The 22441-nt window shown below is 55.7% G+C and overlaps 1 protein-coding gene across 2 annotated transcripts in view; it reads right to left on the bottom strand.

Moving 5' to 3' along the window:
• The window catches only part of DNAI1 (dynein axonemal intermediate chain 1), a 158083-nt gene extending 136418 nt beyond the window's left edge, over positions 1–21665 (bottom strand). The window contains exon 1 of one of the 2 annotated variants that reach the window (XM_075343901.1): positions 21577–21665. The gene's annotated coding sequence lies outside the window, so the exon portion shown is untranslated. Of the gene's footprint in view, positions 1–6604; positions 6627–21576 lie in introns of those variants that run through there. The other variant, XM_075343908.1, reaches the window with a different exon arrangement.
• Between the last annotated feature and the right edge of the window lie 776 nt (positions 21666–22441).

Here is a 22441-nt window from a genome sequence, read left to right as displayed (position 1 = left end):
CTCCAGAGGTAGAAGTCTGTCAAGGTAAATCTCACGCATCCCAGGGAACCTTTTAGGCCAGTGCACACCAGACATCATCCAGGGCCTAGTGGTAATCCCTCTGCTTCAAGAGGCAACAAGGTCGAGGCTTGATGGGTGGTCCCCCCACTCGGGGTTCCCCTCGGGTGGAGGGTTGCCTCGTCCTTTTTCAGGAGGCATGGTTATGGACACTCAGTGATCTCTGGGTCAGAGAAGTCATTTCTTCCAGGTACATAATGGAGTTCTCTATTCCACGAGATCTTTTTCCCAGATCTCATCCCCCCATTTCCCTCAGGATAAGATCCAGTTTTGATCAAGTTATAGCTTCTCAGATCCAAGCAGGGGTGATTGCGAGGGTCCCCCCCAAAGAGTTTTTCAGAGGTTTCTATTCAAATCTTTTTGTTATCCCCAAGAAGGACGGCTCGGTGCGGCCCATTCTGGACCTGAAATGTCTCAACAAATGGCTACGTTGTTTCAAGATGGAGTCGCTCCGCTCTGTTATCACGTTCATGGAAACTAGAGAGTTTCTTTCAGCAATAGATATCTATGACTCTTACTTGAACGTACTGATATTTCCAGTTCACCAGCGTTACCTTCGGTTTGCGATCAACCAGGATCACCTTTAATTCAGAGCTATGCCCTTCAGATTGGCCAAAGCACGCAGAGTATTTACGAAAATCTTAGTCCCAGTTATGGCACTCCTCTGCTCCAGGGGTGTAGTGGTAATACCCTATTTGGATGACATCCTCGTCAAGGCACCGACCACGTATCAGAATTTAGAGAGCTTGCAGATTGTTCTACAAACCCTGGATCAATTTGGGTGGGTTGTCAACCTGACAAAATCCACACTAGTTCCCTCTCAGCAGCTAAACTTTCTGGGTTCTGGGGATGATTCTCGACATGACTTGGGATGGGGGGGGTGTCAGTCTTTCTCCCACAGAACAAGAGGTTAGCTCTTCAGTCCTCCATCCGGAGCCTGAGGTTTATGAGCAAGTATTCCTCCGCTTCTGCATGAGAGTCTTAGGACAGATGGTGGTAGTATTCGAGGCAGTCCCATTTGGTCAATTTCATTCAAGACAATTGCAGAACACTGTTCTGGCTTGTTGGGACACGTCATTACAGTCCCTAAATATGCCTGTTCGTCTTCCACTTCTCTACGGCCAGTCCCCCAGGCGGTGGTTATCCTTGCCTCTTCTGACTCAGGGTCGTTCCTTCTGACCCATTCAATTGCAGGTTCTGTCTACGGATGAAGGGGGGTTATTTTTTGCCGTTTCTCAGCCCAGGCAACATAGTAGAGTCAGGAGAGACTTATCTGAATCAATATTCTGGTTCTCCGAGCAGTCCATTAGGCTCTTCTTCATTGGCAACACCTCCTTCTAGAGTTGCAATCAGGATTCAGTCAGACGCCATGGTGATAGCTTATATCAACCATCAAGAGGGGACAAGGAGTCAATCCGATATGATGGAGGTGGCCAGGATCCAGGAATGGGCAGAGGAGGAGGTTCCTCTGATCTCGCCAGTTCATATTCCTGAAGTAGACAATTGGGCAGCAGACTTCCTAAGCCACCAGCAGATAGAACCAGGGGAATGGGCTTTTCACCCTGCGGTGTTCGATCAAATTTGTCAATGGTGGCGCACACCACATATCGATCTAATGGCTTCTAGGCTAAACTGCAAGGTGCCGAAATTTGTTGCAAGAACTCGTGACCCACAGGAAGTAGAAGCCAACATTCTGGTTATTCCCTGGTCCCAATTTTCGCTGCCATACTTTTTCCCACCTACAACTCTTTGTGACGGGGTATGCAACAGAGCAGTGAGGGACCCCAGGCCAAGGCACAATCCAAAGGGCTTTATTAGAACCACAAAGATAAAGCACCAAACATAAATATAGATCCTTAAAGTCTGCAAGGAGTCCACAACAAAACAAAAGATCCAGGGGCATCTCCCGGTATTCCAACGCCAGGAAAAATAGGGCAATGGTCCTTATATGAGTTCCTTGAGTCCAACAGGGTGAACAACAAAACACAATCCCACGTGGCCACTGCTCTCCAGTCTGTAACAGTCCATACACAGGCCCTAAGATCCAGCCTCAGCTATAGATCCTAGTCCTTCCCCAGCCGAGATCCAACTAACTGAACTAACATGGGTCTCATTGTTCTTCTCTCCTGGGATCAGCCCCTTAGGTGGGCAGAAGAGTCCAACTCCACCTGGACACTTGATACATGAATGGACTTTAGACTCCTGGCTCTTTCTTGTTTACCAAGTTGTGGATTGGAGAAGTCCCATGCTGAGAAGAGCAAACAATTCCCCACCAGTAGTACATACAGGACAGTCAAGGAGAGACAGACTATTACACCATGAGCAAAGGCGGGGGAGGGACATTCTGTTACACTCTTCTTCCCAGATATCTCAAGAAGATCAGAGCAAATGGGATTCCAGTCACCTTGGTAGCTCCAGAATGGCCTCGGAGGGCCTGGTATAGAGATGTGATCAACCTACTGGGCGACGTTCTGTGGCCTCTTCCAGATCTTTTGTCCCATGGTCTGTTCTTGCACTACAATTTACAGCCACCCATTGTAATGGCATTGCTGTTAAAACCACGGTTTTGAAGCAGTGAGATCTCTCGGAACAAGTCATTCATATGTGGCGCCCTGGACAAGCCAGGGGCCACAGAGAACAACACCTACACACCCCACGCTCCCGGTCAGGCACACCGAAGTCAGACACAAAACCCTTGTTGCCTTCCTCCAGGGGCTGATGTTCACACCAGGGGGTAGGCCAGGCGGTTGGACCCGCCCACCGAGGAGTTCACAGTCCTGGAGGCGGGAAAACCAGGCAGATCAGTTAGGGAAGTGTAAGAGAAAGGAAGGAGCAGAGTGGCAGTTAAGCAGCCTGAAGTTGGTCCGGGTGTGTGGCCCGGACAGATCAGCAAGGTTGGCAGACGGTGGTGACAGTCTGCAGGAGTGGCCTATCCAAGTTTACCGTAAGGACCGTGGACGGGCGGTGGCCTGGCGGTACCGGACCGGTACACGAAGAGAAGTCAGCACCATCTGGCAGGGGCTTACGGACCCCGGCAAGGCTAGGAGTCGCCGTGAATTTGCCAAATCCGTTAGCGAAGGGAACCTCCTGGGTTTCCCAGCAGCCAAGTCCCAACAGAAGGCAACAGTCCAACCAAGAGAGGGAGACACCGCCACCGCCAAGGCAACCGTTTCCCAGGGCCAGAGCCTGGGGGCAAAAGGGGGCTCCTCTAGCCCATATCCAAGCTGGGGAGCGGGTTACCGGTGGGAACCCATCTGAACCGTTTACACTACGAAGGTGCAGGGAAAGGCAGTCACCATCAACCTGCCGGGAGAAACAACACCGCAGCCGTCTGTGGGACCGGTCCATCCAGCCGTGTGTTTTACCGAGAACTGTGTCCTCATCATTGGCTGAGTGAGTACCACCGTGCCGTGCGGCACAGCGCTGCCCCCGCGACCCTGCAACCCCACCGGGCCCCGTGACCCGCCTGCCATCCATCCCTACCCCATCACCGGGCCCCGGGACAACCAACCCCCTACCCACGGAGGGGAGAACTAACATCCAGGCTGCTCCCTGTCATCACTCCCGGGATCCCCGTCCAGAGCAGCGGTGGTGTCACCAATATCACCACAACCGTGGGTGGCGTCACGGAGAATAACCAAATCCCCACAATCAAAATCCCATCCCTTTTCACTCACGGGCGAGGAGCGCCGCTCGAGTCCCCGGGATCCGGCCCACCGCTCGAGCCACCACCGAGCAGCAGCAGCCGGACCCGAGTAGTGGGAGAGCGCAGCGTCCCCTCCTCCGCCCGCGACACATATGATTAAGGCATGTAAAGCCTCTTTGCAATGTATTTACCATTACACTTAGAAGACATACTTTTGCTGGTGTGACTCTACTAGTACTTTTCCAATGTCTTTTTCTTTCCCGGCCCTGCTTTCCTTTTTGCCGTCTGGGTTGAAGACAGGGCTGTTGCCCAACTCCCTAAAGGATCAGATTTCCGCCCTGGCTATCTTGTGTCAGAAGATGAAGACTTTTCTCTTGGGAGTAGTGCATATCAAGCCTCCTTATCGGCCATCTCTCTAATCTAATTTTTGGGGGCTCTTTAGTTTCCCCCCTTTAAACCCGTCAGAGAGATCTCAGCGCTTCTACTGTCTTATAAGGTGGCTTTCCCATAGCCATCACTTCCATCAGAAGGGTTTCAGAGATGGCGGTGCTTTCTTGCCGTGCTCCCTAACCTCGTTCTTCACCACCAGGATAAGCTTGTGCTGAGGCCAGTTCTGAGGTTTATCCCGAAGGTCGTCAAGACCTTTCCCCTTAATGTCTTGCCTTCTTTTTGCCACGCTCAGTCTCACCCGACTGAGAAGAGACAGCACAATCTGGATGTGGTCAGGGCCGTACGTTGCTACCTGTCAGTCACTGCTTCTTTATTTGTCCTGCCAAGCGGGCCATGTAGGGGGTCAAGTAACTTTAAAACTGACTATGTTTCGCTGGATCAAAACAAACATTATTCAAGGTTATCAGTCAAACAACAGGGCGACCCCGTTTAGCATCAGGGCACATTCTAGGCAGATGGTGGGAGCTTCCTGGGTGGTCCGTCACTGGGTTCGATCCTACAGCTCTGTAACGCAGATACCTGGGCATCAATTCATACTCAACATTTTGCAGGGTCCACACCTTTGTTTCAGCAGATGCGAGTTTGGGCAGGAAGATTCTGCCGGTAACAGTAGGTCAAGCCTCCGCTTGAGCCTCATCCGTAGCTTCTGTGAGTTCAACAGAATATTTCCTTTCCCCACCCTAGGGACTGCTTTATGACGTCCCATGGTTCTGTGTCCCCCAATGAAGTGACCGAGAAAAGTAGATTCTTGATACTCACCATAAAATTAGTTTCTGCTTAGTCTCCATTGGGGACATCGCTCCCTCCCTTGGCTGCCCAGTTGAGCTTATGTTCTTCTTCTCTTGATGGTCGAATTGTTTTTTCTTTCATGATTTAATTCTTTATCATTCTCTTCTCCTACTGCTTTCTCACTAAACTGTGGAGGCCGGAAGCTAGCAGGCGAGGTATAGTATTCGAAGGCTCAGTTCTTGGACCCCTGCTGTTCTCCATCTACACCTTCGGCCTGGGACAGCTCATTGAGTCCCACGGCTTCCAGTATCCTCTCTATGCCGATGACACACAGATCTACCTCTCTGGACCTGACATCACCTCTCTCCTAACCAGGATCCCACAATGTCTGTCTGCTATTTCATCCTTCTTCTCTGTGCGATTCCTAAAACTTAACATGGACAAAACAGAATTAATTGTCTTTCCTCCTTCTCACTCATCTACTCCAACAAGCCTTTCCATCAAACTCGATGGTTGCTTACTCACCCCAGTCTCACAAGCTCGTTGCCTTGGAGTAACCCTCGACTCTGCTCTATCCTTCACGCCACACATCCAAGCCCTCTTCACCTCATGCCGACTACAACTCAAAAATATCTCCCGGATCCGTGCTTTCCTTAACCAAGAATCAGCAAAAACATTAGTACATGCCCTCATCATCTCCCGCCTGGATTATTGCAACCTCCTGCTCTCTGGCCTCCCTTCCAACACTCTGGCACCCCTCCAATCTATCCTAAACTCTGCGGCCCGCTTAATCCACCTCTCCCCTCGCTACTCTCCGACCTCTCCTTTCTGCCAATCCCTTCACTGGCTTCCCATCGCCCAACAACTCCAGTTCAAAAGATTAACAATAACATACAAAGCCATGCACAACCTGTCTCCTCCCTACATCTGTGACCTAGTCTCCCGGTACCTACCTGCACGCAACCTCAGATCCTCACAAGATCTCCTTCTCTACTCCTCTCTTATCTCCTCTTCCCACAATCGTGTACAAGATTTCTCCTGTGCATCCCCCATACTCTGGAACGCTCTACCTCAGCATATCAGACTCTCCCCTACCGCTGAAAGCTTCAAGAGGACCCTCAAGACCCACCTCTTCCAACAAGCCTACAACCTGCAATAGCCCTCAGTCCAGTAGACCACTGTGCAACCAGCTCTATCCTCACCTATTGCACCATCACCCATTCCCTGTAGACTGTGAGCCCTCGCGGGCAGGGTCCTGTCTCCTCCTGTAGACTGTGAGTCCACGCGGGCAGGCAGGCATTCCTATAGGAATACCAGTCTGTTTTGTACTGTTAATGATTGTTGTATGTATACCCTCTCTCACTGGTAAAAGTGCCATGGAATAAATGGCGCTATAATAATAAATAATAATAATAATTCTAGTTTTATGTAATACTAGTGTCAGCCTCCAGGTGGCAGCAGACTATCCCATGGTTCTGTGTGCCAGAATGAGACTAAGGATCAGATGTTACAGTGAGTACCAGCAATGTACATTTTGCATGTTGTACTTAGGGGGTCACTGCAGAGACCATGACACTGGACATTGGACGGGGCTACGCGATGGCTGTGGACGTGACAAGTTGTGCGCCCAATCTTCACCATATTGCCGCACCTTACAAGAGGACAGCGTGGCATTGTGCCCCCGGGGACGTGACAAGTCGCTGAAAATACAACGAGGTTCACCTTCTTGTGACTTGCTGGACACAGACGGAGCTCCCTGGAGGTCACAGCGCAACGTCATCCACCTCCGATGTGCTGCGATGCAGCAGAAATATATAGTAATGGGGGGGACTGAGCGTGTGTAGTGGAAGGGTGAGGGGGCGCTGGTGTATAGTGCGGGGCACTATGCATAGTGGAGGACGCTGGGTATACAGGGGGTGTATAGTGGAAAACGCTGGGTATACAGGGGGTGTATAGTGGGGGGCGCTGTGTATACAGGGGGTGTATAGTGGGGGGCGCTGTGTATACAGGGGGTGTATAGTGGGGGGCGCTGTGTATACAGGGGGTGTATAGTGGGGGGCGCTGTGTATACAGGGGGTGTATAGTGGGGGGCGCTGTGTATACAGGGGGTGTATAGTGGGGGGCGCTGTGTATACAGGGGGTGTATAGTGGAGGGCGCTGTGTATACAGGGGGTGTATAGTGGAGGGCGCTGTGTATACAGGGGGTGTATAGTGGGGGGCGCTGTGTATACAGGGGGTGTATAGTGGGGGGCGCTGTGTATACAGGGGGTGTATAGTGGGGGGCGCTGTGATAACAGCGGGTGTATAGTGGGGGGCGCTGTGTATACAGGGGGTGTATAGTGGGGGTGCTGTGTATACAGGGGGTGTATAGTGGGGGGCGCTGTGTATACAGGGGGTGTATAGTGGAGGGCGCTGTGTATACAGGGGGTGTATAGTGGAGGGCGCTGTGTATACAGGGGGTGTATAGTGGAGGGCGCTGTGTATACAGGGGATGTATAGTGGAGGGCGCTGTGTATACAGGGGGTGTATAGTGGGGGGCGCTGTGTATACAGGGGGTGTATAGTGGAGGGCGCTGTGTATACAGGGGGTGTATAGTGGAGGGCGCTGTGTATACAGGGGGTGTATAGTGGAGGGCGCTGTGTATACAGGGGATGTATAGTGGAGGGCGCTGTGTATACAGGGGGTGTATAGTGGGGGCGCTGTGTATACAGGGGGTGTATAGTGGGGGGCGCTGTGTATACAGGGGGTGTATAGTGGGGGTGCTGTGTATACAGGGGGTGTATAGTGGAGGGCGCTGTGTATACAGGGGGTGTATAGTGGGGGCGCTGTGTATACAGGGGGTGTATAGTGGGGGTGCTGTGTATACAGGGGGTGTATAGTGGAGGGCGCTGTGTATACAGGGGGTGTATAGTGGGGGGTGCTGTGTGTGTATATGGGGGGGTGTATAGTGGGGGGTGCTGGGTATACAGGGGGTGTATAGTGGGGGGCGCTGTGTATACAGGGGGTGTATAGTGGGGGTGCTGTGTATACAGGGGGTGTATAGTGGGGGGCGCTGTGTATACAGGGGGTGTATAGTGGGGGGCGCTGTGTATACAGGGGGTGTATAGTGGGGGTGCTGTGTATACAGGGGGTGTATAGTGGGGGGCGCTGTGTATACAGGGGGTGTATAGTGGGGGCGCTGTGTATACAGGGGGTGTATAGTGGGGGGCGCTGTGTATACAGGGGGTGTATAGTGGGGGGCGCTGTGTATACAGGGGGTGTATAGTGGGGGGCGCTGTGTATACAGGGGGTGTATAGTGGGGGGCGCTGTGTATACAGGGGGTGTATAGTGGGGGGCGCTGTGTATACAGGGGGTGTATAGTGGGGGGCGCTGTGTATACAGGGGGTGTATAGTGGAGGGCGCTGTGTATACAGGGGGTGTATAGTGGAGGGCGCTGTGTATACAGGGGGTGTATAGTGGGGGGCGCTGTGTATACAGGGGGTGTATAGTGGGGGGCGCTGTGTATACAGGGGGTGTATAGTGGGGGGCGCTGTGATAACAGCGGGTGTATAGTGGGGGGCGCTGTGTATACAGGGGGTGTATAGTGGGGGTGCTGTGTATACAGGGGGTGTATAGTGGGGGGCGCTGTGTATACAGGGGGTGTATAGTGGAGGGCGCTGTGTATACAGGGGGTGTATAGTGGAGGGCGCTGTGTATACAGGGGGTGTATAGTGGAGGGCGCTGTGTATACAGGGGATGTATAGTGGAGGGCGCTGTGTATACAGGGGGTGTATAGTGGGGGGCGCTGTGTATACAGGGGGTGTATAGTGGAGGGCGCTGTGTATACAGGGGGTGTATAGTGGAGGGCGCTGTGTATACAGGGGGTGTATAGTGGAGGGCGCTGTGTATACAGGGGATGTATAGTGGAGGGCGCTGTGTATACAGGGGGTGTATAGTGGGGGCGCTGTGTATACAGGGGGTGTATAGTGGGGGGCGCTGTGTATACAGGGGGTGTATAGTGGGGGTGCTGTGTATACAGGGGGTGTATAGTGGAGGGCGCTGTGTATACAGGGGGTGTATAGTGGGGGCGCTGTGTATACAGGGGGTGTATAGTGGGGGTGCTGTGTATACAGGGGGTGTATAGTGGAGGGCGCTGTGTATACAGGGGGTGTATAGTGGGGGGTGCTGTGTGTGTATATGGGGGGGTGTATAGTGGGGGGTGCTGGGTATACAGGGGGTGTATAGTGGGGGGCGCTGTGTATACAGGGGGTGTATAGTGGGGGGCGCTGTGTATACAGGGGGTGTATAGTGGGGGTGCTGTGTATACAGGGGGTGTATAGTGGGGGGCGCTGTGTATACAGGGGGTGTATAGTGGGGGGCGCTGTGTATACAGGGGGTGTATAGTGGGGCCGCTGTGTATACAGGGGGTGTATAGTGGGGGGCGCTGTGTATAAAGGGGGTGTATAGTGGGGGGCGCTGTGTATACAGGGGGTGTGCAGTGGGGGGCGCTGTGTATACAGGGGGTGTATAGTGGGGGGCGCTGTGTATACAGGGGGTGTATAGTGGAGGGCGCTGTGTATACAGGGGGTGTATAGTGGGGGGTGCAGTGTATACAGGGGGTGTATAGTGGGGGGCGCTGTGTATACAGGGGGTGTATAGTGGGGGGTGCTGTGTATACAGGGGGTGTGCAGTGGGGGGCGCTGTGTATACAGGGGGTGTATAGTGGGGGCCGCTGTGTATACAGGGGGTGTATAGTGGGGGGGCCTGTGTATACAGGGGGTGTATAGTGGGGGGGGCCTGTGTATAAAGGGGGTGTATAGTGGGGGGCGCTGTGTATACAGGGGGTGTGTAGTGGGGGGCGCTGTGTATACAGGGGGTGTATAGTGGGGGCGCTGTGTATACAGGGGGTGTATAGTGGGGGGCGCTGTGTATACAGGGGGTGTGTAGTGGGGGGTGCTGTGTATACAGGGGGTGTATAGTGGGGGCGCTGTGTATACAGGGGGTGTATAGTGGGGGGCGCTGTATATACAGGGGGTGTATAGTGGGGGGCGCTGTATATACAGGGCGTGTATAGTGGGGGGCGCTGGGTATACAGGGGGTGTATAGTGGGAGGCGCTGTGTATACAGGGGGTGTGCAGTGGGGGGCGCTGTATATACAGGGCGTGTATAGTGGGGGGCGCTGGGTATACAGGGGGTGTATAGTGGGGGGTGCTGTGTATACAGGGGGTGTGCAGTGGGGGGCGCTGTGTATACAGGGGGTGTATAGTGGGGGCGCTGTGTATACAGGGGGTGTATAGTGGGGGCGCTGTGTATACAGGGGGTGTATAGTGGGGGGCGCTGTATATACAGGGCGTGTATAGTGGGGGGCGCTGTATATACAGGGGGTGTATAGTGGGAGGCGCTGTGTATACAGGGGGTGTGCAGTGGGGGGCGCTGTATATACAGGGCGTGTATAGTGGGGGGCGCTGGGTATACAGGGGGTGTATAGTGGGGGGTGCTGTGTATACAGGGGGTGCGCAGTGGGGGGCGCTGTGTATACAGGGGGTGTATAGTGGGGGCCGCTGTGTATACAGGGGGTGTATAGTGGGGGGGCCTGTGTATACAGGGGGTGTATAGTGGGGGGGGCCTGTGTATAAAGGGGGTGTATAGTGGGGGCGCTGTGTATACAGGGGGTGTATAGTGGGGGGCGCTGTGTATAAAGGGGGTGTATAGTGGGGGGCGCTGTGTATACAGGGGGTGTGTAGTGGGGGGCGCTGTGTATACAGGGGGTGTATAGTGGGGGGCGCTGTGTATACAGGGGGTGTATAGTGGGGGGCGCTGTGTATACAGGGGGTGTGCAGTGGGGGATGCTGTGTATACAGGGGGTGTGCAGTGGGGGGCGCTGTGTATACAGGGGGTGTATAGTGGGGGGCGCTGTGCATACAGGGGGTGTATAATGGGGGGGGCCTGTGTATACAGGGGGTGTGCAGTGGGGGGTGCTGTGTATACAGGGGGTGTATAGTGGGGGGCGCTGTGTATACAGGGGGTGTATAGTGGGGGCGCTGTGTGTGTATATGGGGGGGGTGTATAGTGGGGGGTGCTGGGTATACAGGGGGTGTATAGTGGGGGCGCTGTGTATACAGGGGGTGTATAGTGGGGGGCGCTGTGTATACAGGGGGTGTATAGTGGGGGGCGCTGTGTATACAGGGGATGTATAGTGGGGGGCGCTGTGTGTGTGTATATGGGGGGGGTGTATAGTGGGGGGTGCTGGGTATACAGGGGGTGTACAGTGGGGGTGCTGTGTGTGTATATGGGGGGGGTGTATAGTGGGGGGTGCTGGGTATACAGGGGGTGTATAGTGGGGGGCGCTGTGTATACAGGGGGTGTATAGTGGGGGGCGCTGTGTGTGTATATGGGGGGGTGTATAGTGGGGGGTGCTGGGTATACAGGGGGTGTATAGTGGGGGTGCTGGGTATACAGGGGGTGTATAGTGGGGGTGCTGTATGTGTATATGGGGGGGTGTATAGTGGGGGGTGCTGGGTATACAGGGGGTGTATAGTGGGGGTGCTGTGTATACAGGGGGTGTATAGTGGGGGCGCTGTGTATACAGGGGGTGTATAGTGGGGGGCGCTGTATATACAGGGCGTGTATAGTGGGGGGCGCTGGGTATACAGGGGGTGTATAGTGGGAGGCGCTGTGTATACAGGGGGTGTGCAGTGGGGGGCGCTGTATATACAGGGCGTGTATAGTGGGGGGCGCTGGGTATACAGGGGGTGTATAGTGGGGGGTGCTGTGTATACAGGGGGTGTGCAGTGGGGGGCGCTGTGTATACAGGGGGTGTATAGTGGGGGCCGCTGTGTATACAGGGGGTGTATAGTGGGGGGGCCTGTGTATACAGGGGGTGTATAGTGGGGGGGGCCTGTGTATAAAGGGGGTGTATAGTGGGGGGCGCTGTGTATACAGGGGGTGTGTAGTGGGGGGCGCTGTGTATACAGGGGGTGTATAGTGGGGGCGCTGTGTATACAGGGGGTGTATAGTGGGGGGCGCTGTGTATACAGGGGGTGTGCAGTGGGGGATGCTGTGTATACAGGGGGTGTGCAGTGGGGGGTGCTGTGTATACAGGGGGTGTATAGTGGGGGGCGCTGTGTATACAGGGGGTGTATAGTGGGGGCGCTGTGTGTGTATATGGGGGGGGTGTATAGTGGGGGGTGCTGGGTATACAGGGGGTGTATAGTGGGGGCGCTGTGTATACAGGGGGTGTATAGTGGGGGGCGCTGTGTATACAGGGGGTGTATAGTGGGGGGCGCTGTGTATACAGGGGATGTATAGTGGGGGGCGCTGTGTGTGTATATGGGGGGGGTGTATAGTGGGGGGTGCTGGGTATACAGGGGGTGTATAGTGGGGGTGCTGTGTGTGTATATGGGGGGGTGTATAGTGGGGGGTGCTGGGTATACAGGGGGTGTATAGTGGGGGTGCTGTGTATACAGGGGGTGTATAGTGGGGGCGCTGTGTATACAAGGGGTGTATAGTGGGGGGCGCTGTGTATACAGGGGGTGTATAGTGGGGGGCGCTGTGTATACAGGGGGTGTATAGTGGGGGGCGCTGTGTATACAGGGGGTGTATAGTGGGGGGCGCTGTGTATACAGGGGGTGTATATTGGGGGGTGCTGTGTATACAGGGGGTGTATAGTGGGGGGCGCTGGGTATACAGGGGGTGTATAGTGTGGGGCGCTGTGATAACAGGGGGTGTATAGTGGGGGGCGCTGTGTATACAGGGGGTGTATAGTGGGGGGTGCTGTGTATATAGGGGGTGTATAGTGGGGGGCGCTGGGTATACAGGGGGTGTATAGTGGGGGGGCGCTGGGTATACAGGGGGTGTATAGTGGGGGGCGCTGTGTATACAGGGGGTGTATAGTGGGGGGTGCTGTGATAACAGGGGGTGTATAGTGGGGGGGCGCTGTGTATACAGGGGATGTATAGTGGAGGGCGCTGTGTATACAGGGGGTGTATAGTGGGGGCGCTGTGTGTGTGTATATGGGGGGGTGTATAGTGGGGGGTGCTGGGTATACAGGGGGTGTATAGTGGGGGTGCTGTGTGTGTATATGGGGGGGGTGTATAGTGGGGGGTGCTGGGTATACAGGGGGTGTATAGTGGGGGTGCTGTGTATACAGGGGGTGTATAGTGGAGGGCGCTGTGTATACAGGGGGTGTATAGTGGGGGGCGCTGTGTGTGTGTATATGGGGGGGGGTGTATAGTGGGGGGTGCTGGGTATACAGGATGTGTATAGTGGGGGTGCTGTGTGTGTATATGGGGGGGTGTATAGTGGGGGGTGCTGGGTATACAGGGGGTGTATAGTGGGGGTGCTGTGTGTGTATATGGGGGGGTGTATAGTGGGGGGTGCTGGGTATACAGGGGGTGTATAGTGGGGGTGCTTTGTGTGTATATGGGGGGGTGTATAGTGGGGGGTGCTGTGTATACAGGGGGTGTATAGTGGGGGTGCTGTGTATACAGGGGGTGTATAGTGGAGGCGCTGTGTATACAGGGGGTGTATAGTGGAGGCGCTGTGTATACAGGGGGTGTATAGTAGGGGGCGCTGTGTATACAGGGGGTGTGCAGTGGGGGGGCGCTGTGTATACAGGGGATGAATAGTGGAGGCGCTGTGTATACAGGGGGTGTATAGTGGGGGATGCTGTGTATACAGGGGGTGTATAGTGGGGGGTGCTGTGTATACAGGGGGTGTATAGTGGGGGTGCTGTGTGTGTATATGGGGGGGTGTATAGTGGGGGGGTGCTGGGTATACAGGGGGTGTATAGTGGGGGTGCTTTGTGTGTATATGGGGGGGTGTATAGTGGGGGGCGCTGTGTATACAGGGGGTGTATAGTGGGGGGCGCTGTGTATACAGGGGGTGTATAGTGGAGGCGCTGTGTATACAGGGGGTGTATAGTAGGGGGCGCTGTGTATACAGGGGGTGTGCAGTGGGGGGCGCTGTGTATACAGGGGATGAATAGTGGAGGCGCTGTGTATACAGGGGGTGTATAGTGGGGGATGCTGTGTATACAGGGGGTGTATAGTGGGGGGTGCTGTGTATACAGGGGGTGTATAGTGGAGGGTGCTGTGTATACAGGGGGTGTATAGTGGGGGCGCTGTGTATACAGGGGGTGTATAGTGGAGGGCGCTGTGTATACAGGCGGTGTATAGTGGGGGGTGCTGTGTATACAGGGGGGGTGCAGTGGGGGGCTCTGTGTATACAGGGGGTGTGCAGTGGGGGGCGCTGTGTATACAGGGGGGTTGCAGTGGGGGGCGCTGTGTATACAGGGGGTGTGCAGTGGGGGGCGCTGTGTATACAGGGGGTGTATAGTGGGGGGCGCTGGGTATACAGGGGGTGTATAGTGGAGGACGCTGGGTATACAGGGGGTGTATAGTGGCGGTACTGTGTGTGTATTTGGGGGGGGTGTATAGTGGGGGGCGCTGTGTATACAGGGGGTGTATAGTGGGGGGCGCTGTGTATACAGGGGGTGTATAGTGGGGGTGCTGTGTATACAGGGGGTGTATAGTGGGGGGTGCATAGTGGGGGGCGCTGTGTGTGTGTATATGGGGGGGGTGTATAGTGGGGGGTGCTGGGTATACAGGGGGTGTACAGTGGGGGTGCTGTGTGTGTATATGGGGGGGGTGTATAGTGGGGGGTGCTGGGTATACAGGGGGTGTATAGTGGGGGGCGCTGTGTATACAGGGGGTGTATAGTGGGGGGCGCTGTGTGTGTATATGGGGGGGTGTATAGTGGGGGGTGCTGGGTATACAGGGGGTGTATAGTGGGGGTGCTGTGTATACAGGGGGCGTATAATGGGGGCGCTGTGTATACAGGGGGTGTATAGTGGGGGCGCTGTGTATACAGGGGGGTGTATAGTGGGGGCGCTGTGTATACAGGGGGTGTATAGTGGGGGGCGCTGTGTATACAGGGGATGTATAGTGGGGGGCGCTGTGTATACAGGGGGTGTATAGTGGGGGCGCTGTGTATACAGGGGGTGTATAGTGGGGGCGCTGTGTATACAGGGGGTGTATAGTGGGGGGCGCTGTGTATACAGGGGATGTATAGTGGGGGGCGCTGTGTATACAGGGGGTGTATAGTGGGGGTGCTGTGTATACAGGAGGTGTATAGTGGAGGCGCTGTGTATACAGGGGGTGTATAGTGGAGGCGCTGTGTATACAGGGGGTGTATAGTGGGGGGCGCTGTGTATACAGGGGGTGTATAGTGGAGGGCGCTGTGTATACAGGGGGTGTATAGTGGGGGCGCTGTGTGTGTGTATATGGGGGGGGTGTATAGTGGGGGGTGCTGGGTATGTATATGGGGGGGTGTATAGTGGGGGGTGCTGGGTATACAGGGGGTGTATAGTGGGGGGCGCTGTGTATACAGGGGATGTATAGTGGGGGGCGCTGTGTATACAGGGGGTGTATAGTGGGGGCGCTGTGTATACAGGGGGTGTATAGTGGGGGGCGCTGTGTATACAGGGGATGTATAGTGGGGGGCGCTGTGTATACAGGGGGTGTATAGTGGAGGGCGCTGTGTATACAGGGGGTGTATAGTGGGGGCGCTGTGTGTGTGTATATGGGGGGGGTGTATAGTGGGGGGTGCTGGGTATACAGGGGGTGTATAGTGGGGGTGCTGTGTATGTATATGGGGGGGGTGTATAGTGGGGGGTGCTGGGTATACAGGGGGTGTATAGTGGGGGTGCTGTGTATACAGGGGGTGTATAGTGGGGGGCGCTGTGTATACAGGGGGTGTATAGTGGGGGGCGCTGTGTGTGTATATGGGGGGGGTGTATAGTGGGGGGTGCTGGGTATACAGGGGGTGTATAGTGGGGGTGCTGTGTGTGTATATGGGGGGGTGTATAGTGGGGGGGGTGCTGGGTATACAGGGGGTGTATAGTGGGGGTGCTGTGTGTGTATATGGGGGGGGTGTATAGTGGGGGGTGCTGGGTATACAGGGGGTGTATAGTGGGGGCGCTGTGTATACAGGGGGTGTATAGTGGGGGCGCTGTGTATACAGGGGGTGTATAGTGGGGGCGCTGTGTATACAGGGGGTGTATAGTGGGGGCGCTGTGTATACAGGGGGTGTATAGTGGGGGCGCTGTGTATACAGGGGGTGTATAGTGGGGGCGCTGTGTATACAGGGGGTGTATAGTCGGGGGCGCTGTGTATACAGGGGGTGTATAGTCGGGGGCGCTGTGTATACAGGGGGTGTATAGTGGGGGGTGCTGTGTATACAGGGGGTGTATAGTGGGGGGCGCTGTGTATACAGGGGGTGTATAGTGGAGGGCGCTGTGTATACAGGGGGTGTATAGTGGGGGGCGCTGTGTATACAGGGGGTGTATAGTGGGGGCGCTGTGTATACAGGGGGTGTATAGTGGGGGCGCTGTGTATACAGGGGGTGTATAGTCGGGGGCGCTGTGTATACAGGGGGTGTATAGTGGGGGGTGCTGTGTATACAGGGGGTGTATAGTGGGGGGTGCTGTGTATACAGGGGGTGTATAGTGGGGGGCGCTGTGTATACAGGGGGTGTATAGTGGAGGGCGCTGTGTATACAGGGGGTGTATAGTGGGGGGCGCTGTGTATACATGGGGTGTATAGTGGGGGGCGCTGTGTATACAGGAGGTGTATAGTGGGGGCGCTGTGTATACAGGGGGTGTATATTGGGGGGTGCTGTGTATACAGGGGGTGTATAGTGGGGGGCGCTGTGATAACAGGGGGTGTATAGTGGGGGGCGCTGTGTATACAGGGGGTGTATAGTGGGGGGCGCTGTGTATACAGGGGGTGTATAGTGGGGGGCGCTGTGATAACAGCGGGTGTATAGTGGGGGGCGCTGTGTATACAGGGGGTGTATAGTGGGGGGCGCTGTGTATACAGGGGATGTATAGTGGAGGGCGCTGTGTATACAGGGGATGTATAGTGGGGGGTGCTGTGTATACAGGGGATGTATAGTGGAGGGCGCTGTGTATACAGGGGGTGTATAGTGGGGGGCGCTGTGTATACAGGGGGTGTATAGTGGAGGGCGCTGTGTATACAGGGGGTGTATAGTGGAGGGCGCTGTGTATACAGGGGGTGTATAGTGGAGGGCGCTGTGTATACAGGGGGTGTATAGTGGGGGGCGCTGTGTATACAGGGGGTGTATAGTGGAGGGCGCTGTGTATACAGGGGGTGTATAGTGGGGGGCGCTGTGTATACATGGGGTGTATAGTGGGGGGCGCTGTGTATACAGGAGGTGTATAGTGGGGGCGCTGTGTATACAGGGGGTGTATATTGGGGGGTGCTGTGTATACAGGGGGTGTATAGTGGGGGGCGCTGTGATAACAGCGGGTGTATAGTGGGGGGTGCTGTGTATACAGGGGGTGTATAGTGGGGGGCGCTGTGTATACAGGGGATGTATAGTGGAGGGCGCTGTGTATACAGGGGATGTATAGTGGAGGGCGCTGTGTATACAGGGGGTGTATAGTGGAGGGCCCTGTGTATACAGGGGGTGTATAGTGGGGGGCGCTGTGTATACAGGGGGTGTATAGTGGAGGGCGCTGTGTATACAGGGGGTGTATAGTGGAGGGCGCTGTGTATACAGGGGGTGTATAGTGGAGGGCGCTGTGTATACAGGGGGTGTATAGTGGGGGGGCGCTGTGTGTACAGGGGGTGTATAGTGGGGGGGCGCTGTGTATACAGGGGGTGTATAGTGGGGGGCGCTGTGTATACAGGGGATGTATAGTGGGGGGCGCTGTGTATACAGGGGATGTATAGTGGGGGGCGCTGTGTATACAGGGGGTGTATAGTGGGGGGCGCTGTGTATACAGGGGGTGTATAGTGGGGGGCGCTGTGTATACAGGGGGTGTATAGTGGGGGGTGCTGTGTATATAGGGGGTGTATAGTGGGGGCACTGTGTATACAGGGGGTGTATAGTGGAGGGCGCTGTGTATACAGGGGGTGTATAGTGGAGGACGCTGGGTATACAGGGGGTGTATAGTGGAGGCGCTGTGTATACAGGGGGTGTATAGTGGGGGGCGCTGTGTATACAGGGGGTGTATAGTGGAGGGCGCTGTGTATACAGGGGGTGTATAGTGGAGGACGCTGTGTATACAGGGGGTGTATAGTGGGGGGCGCTGTGTATACAGGGGGTGTATAGTGGGGGCGCTGTGTATACAGGGGGTGTATAGTGGGGGGCGCTGTGTATACAGGGGGTGTATAGTGGGGGGGCGCTGTGTATACAGGGGGTGTATAGTGGGGGGCGCTGTGTATACAGGGGGTGTATAGTGGGGGGTGCTGTGTATACAGGGGGTGTATAGTGGGGGGGCGCTGTGTATACAGGGGGTGTGCAGTGGGGGGGCGCTGTGTATACAGGGGGTGTATAGTGGGAGGCGCTGTGTATACAGGGGGTGTATAGTGGGGGGCGCTGTGTATACAGGGGGTGTATAGTGGGGGGCACTGTGTATACAGGGGGTGTATAGTGGGGGGCGCTGTGTATACAGGGGGTGTATAGTGGGAGGCGCTGTGTATACAGGGGGTGTATAGTGGGGGGCACTGTGTATACAGGGGGTGTATAGTGGGAGGCGCTGTGTATACAGGGGGTGTATAGTGGGAGGCGCTGTGTATACAGGGGGTGTATAGTGGGGGGCACTGTGTATACAGGGGGTGTATAGTGGGGGGTGTTGTGTATACAGGGGGTGTATATTGGGGGGCACGGTGTATAGTAGGGGGTGCTGTGTATACAGGGGGTGTATAGTGGGGGGCGCTGTGTATACAGGGGGTGTATAGTGGGGGTGCTGTGTGTGTATATGGGGGGTGTATAGTGGGGGGCACTGTGTATATGGGGGGGTGTATAGTGGGGGGCGCTGTGTATATGGGGGGGTGTATAGTGGGGGGCGCTGTGTATACAGGGGGTGTATAGTGGGGGTGCTGTGTGTGTATATGGGGGGTGTATAGTGGGGGGCACTGTGTATATGGGGGGGTGTATAGTGGGGGGTGCTGTGTATATGGGGGGGGTGTATAGTGGGGGGCGCTGTGTATACAGGGGGTGTATAGTGGGGGGCGCTGTGTATACAGGGGGTGTATAGTGGAGGGCGCTGTGTATACAGGGGGTGTATAGTGGGGGGTGCTGTGTATACAGGGGGTGTATAGTGGGGGGCGCTGTGTATACAGGGGGTGTGCAGTGGGGGGGCGCTGTGTATACAGGGGGTGTATAGTGGGAGGCGCTGTGTATACAGGGGGTGTATAGTGGGGGGCGCTGTGTATACAGGGGGTGTATAGTGGGGGGCACTGTGTATACAGGGGGTGTATAGTGGGGGGCGCTGTGTATACAGGGGGTGTATAGTGGGAGGCGCTGTGTATACAGGGGGTGTATAGTGGGGGGCACTGTGTATACAGGGGTTGTATAGTGGGAGGCGCTGTGTATACAGGGGGTGTATAGTGGGAGGCGCTGTGTATACAGGGGGTGTATAGTGGGGGGCACTGTGTATACAGGGGGTGTATAGTGGGGGGTGTTGTGTATACAGGGGGTGTATATTGGGGGGCACGGTGTATAGTAGGGGGTGCTGTGTATACAGGGGGTGTATAGTGGGGGGCGCTGTGTATACAGGGGGTGTATAGTGGGGGTGCTGTGTGTGTATATGGGGGGTGTATAGTGGGGGGCACTGTGTATATGGGGGGGTGTATAGTGGGGGGCGCTGTGTATATGGGGGGGTGTATAGTGGGGGGCGCTGTGTATACAGGGGGTGTATAGTGGGGGTGCTGTGTGTGTATATGGGGGGTGTATAGTGGGGGGCACTGTGTATATGGGGGGGTGTATAGTGGGGGGTGCTGTGTATATGGGGGGGGTGTATAGTGGGGGGCGCTGTGTATACAGGGGGTGTATAGTGGGGGCGCTGTGTGTGTATATGGGGGGGGGTGTATAGTGGGGGGCGCTGTGTGTGTATATGGGGGGGGTGTATAGTGGGGGGTGCTGTGTATATGGGGGGGGTGTATAGTGGGGGGCGCTGTGTATACAGGGGGTGTATAGTGGGGGCGCTGTGTGTGTATATGGGGGGGGGTGTATAGTGGGGGCGCTGTGTGTGTATATGGGGGGGGGGTGTATAGTGGGGGCGCTGTGTGTGTGTATACAGGGCGTGTATAGTGGGGGGCGCTGTGTATACAGGGGGTGTATAGTGGGGGGTGCTGTGTATACAGGGGGTGTATAGTGGGGGGTGCTGTGTATACAGGGGGTGTATAGTGGGGGGTGCTGTGTATATGGGGGGGTGTATAGTGGGGGGCGCTGTGTATACAGGGGATGTATAGTGGGGGGCGCTGTGTATACAGGGCGTGTATAGTGGGGGGCGCTGTGTATACAGGGGGTGTATAGTGGGGGGGTGCTGTGTATACAGGGGGTGTATAGTGGGGGGTGCTGTGTATATGGGGGGGTGTATAGTGGGGGGCGCTGTGTATACAGGGGGTGTATAGTGGGGGGCGCTGTGTATACAGGGGGTGTATAGTGGGGGCGCTGTGTATACAGGGGGTGTATAGTGGGGGGCGCTGTGTATACAGGGGGTGTATAGTGGGGGCGCTGTGTATACAGGGGGTGTATAGTGGGGGGCGCTGTGTATACAGGGGGTGTATAGTGGGGGGTGCTGTGTATACAGGGGGTGTATAGTGGGGGGCGCTGTGTATACAGGGGGTGTATAGTGGGGGGCGCTGTGTATACAGGGGGTGTATAGTGGGGGGCGCTGTGTATACAGGGGGTGTATAGTGGGGGCGCTGTGTATACAGGGGGTGTATAGTGGGGGGCGCTGTGTATACAGGGGGTGTATAGTGGGGGGCGCTGTGTATACAGGGGGTGTATAGTGGGGGCGCTGTGTATATAGGGGGTGTATAGTGGGGGGCGCTGTGTATACAGGGGGTGTATAGTGGGGGGCGCTGTGTATACAGGGGGTGTATAGTGGGGGGCGCTGTGTATACAGGGGGTGTATAGTGGGGGGCGCTGTGTATACAGGGGGTGTATAGTGGGGGCGCTGTGTATATGGGGGGGTGTATAGTGGGGGGTGCTGTGTATATGGGGGGGTGTATAGTGGGGGGCGCTGTGTATACAGGGCGTGTATAGTGGGGGGCGCTGTGTGTGTATATGGGGGGCGCTGTGTGTGTGTATAGTGGGGGGCGCTGTGTGTGTGTATAGTGGGGGGCGCTGTGTGTGTGTATAGTGGGGGGCGCTGTGTGTGTGTATAGTGGGGGGGTGTATAGTGGGGGGCGCTGTGTGTGTGTATAGTGGGGGGCGCTGTGTGTGTGTATAGTGGGGGGGTGTATAGTGGGGGGCGCTGTGTATACAGGGGGTGTATAGTGGGGGGCGCTGTGTGTGTGTATAGTGGGGGGGTGTATAGTGGGGGTGCTGTGTATACAGGGGGTGTATAGTGGGGGTGCTGTGTATACAGGGGGTGTATAGTGGGGGGTGCTGTGTATACAGGGGGTGTATAGTGGGGGTGCTGTGTATACAAGGGGTGTATAGTGGGGGCGCTGTGTATACAGGGGGTGTATAGTGGGGGCGCTGTGTGTGTATATGGGGGGATGTTACTGGTCTCCTCACCCACTTGCAGGGCTGTGATGCCGCCACCGGTCAGTCACACGTCACACTGTACAGCAAAGCTATATACAGATACACCGCGCTCTGCAGCACGAGCCCCGCCGTGTATATCACGACATAACATCCATATCCATATCCCGATACAGCGAGCATTACTCACCGGAGCCGCGGCGGTTCTGGCCGGAAGTTGATGCCGGGTTGCTAGGAGACGGGGAGACTCAGCGTTGTCGAAGCCTTGATGTGAGCGCTTCCTGGGGGCGGAGCTTTGGACACGTGATACGAGAGGCGCGCCTGAGTGGTCTGATGGCGGTTGCCGTGGAGACGGCGTCCTCCGCGCTCCTCCCCTCCCGGCTTGTACGGCTTCTCCTCAGTCCTCTCATCTCCCCGCTTCGCTCTATGAAGCGCTTAAAGGAATTGTCCACAAACTGACCCCTGAGGAAACAAACGTCACCAGCAGAGATAGGAGGGTGAACCCGCAGATGATGGGCGGGTCCGGCCTGACTTTACCCCTTCACCCCCGGGCTGGTTATCACTTTCCTGTCAGTTCTGCGCAGTGTCACTTTATGGGGTGATATCTCTGGAGCTTCAGCGGATCCTGACATTGTTTTATCATGACATTAGCGCACGCCATGTCGTGTTTGGAGCCCCCTGAGGTGCCTGAACAGTGCAGCTCCCCCACAAGTGCCCCCATTCTGTAAACTATACCCTCAGGGAATGTACCTAGATGGTTGGTGACCCCCGGGGGCGTCACAGACGTTTATAACATTGAGCCGTGAAAATAAAAAAAAAAACAAAAAACATTTTTAACCTCAAAAATGTTGCATTAACCCCACATTCACTGGGGTAAGAGGAGACAATGGAGCGTGTAACTTATTGTGCATTTTCTCCTGACGCCGCTGCCTTATACGTGGTCAAAAACGACTTTTGAGGCACAGTCCAAAGTGAAGGAGGGAAGGAGCGCCATACTGGAGGGCAGATTTAGTTGGAATGGTTTGCAGGTGCCATGTCACATTGGCAGAGCCCCT

This window comes from Anomaloglossus baeobatrachus, chromosome 1, assembly GCF_048569485.1.
Source record: "Anomaloglossus baeobatrachus isolate aAnoBae1 chromosome 1, aAnoBae1.hap1, whole genome shotgun sequence".
In the NCBI taxonomy this organism is placed as follows: Eukaryota; Metazoa; Chordata; class Amphibia; order Anura; family Aromobatidae; genus Anomaloglossus; species Anomaloglossus baeobatrachus.
This window is presented reverse-complemented; position numbering and strand designations above follow the sequence as displayed.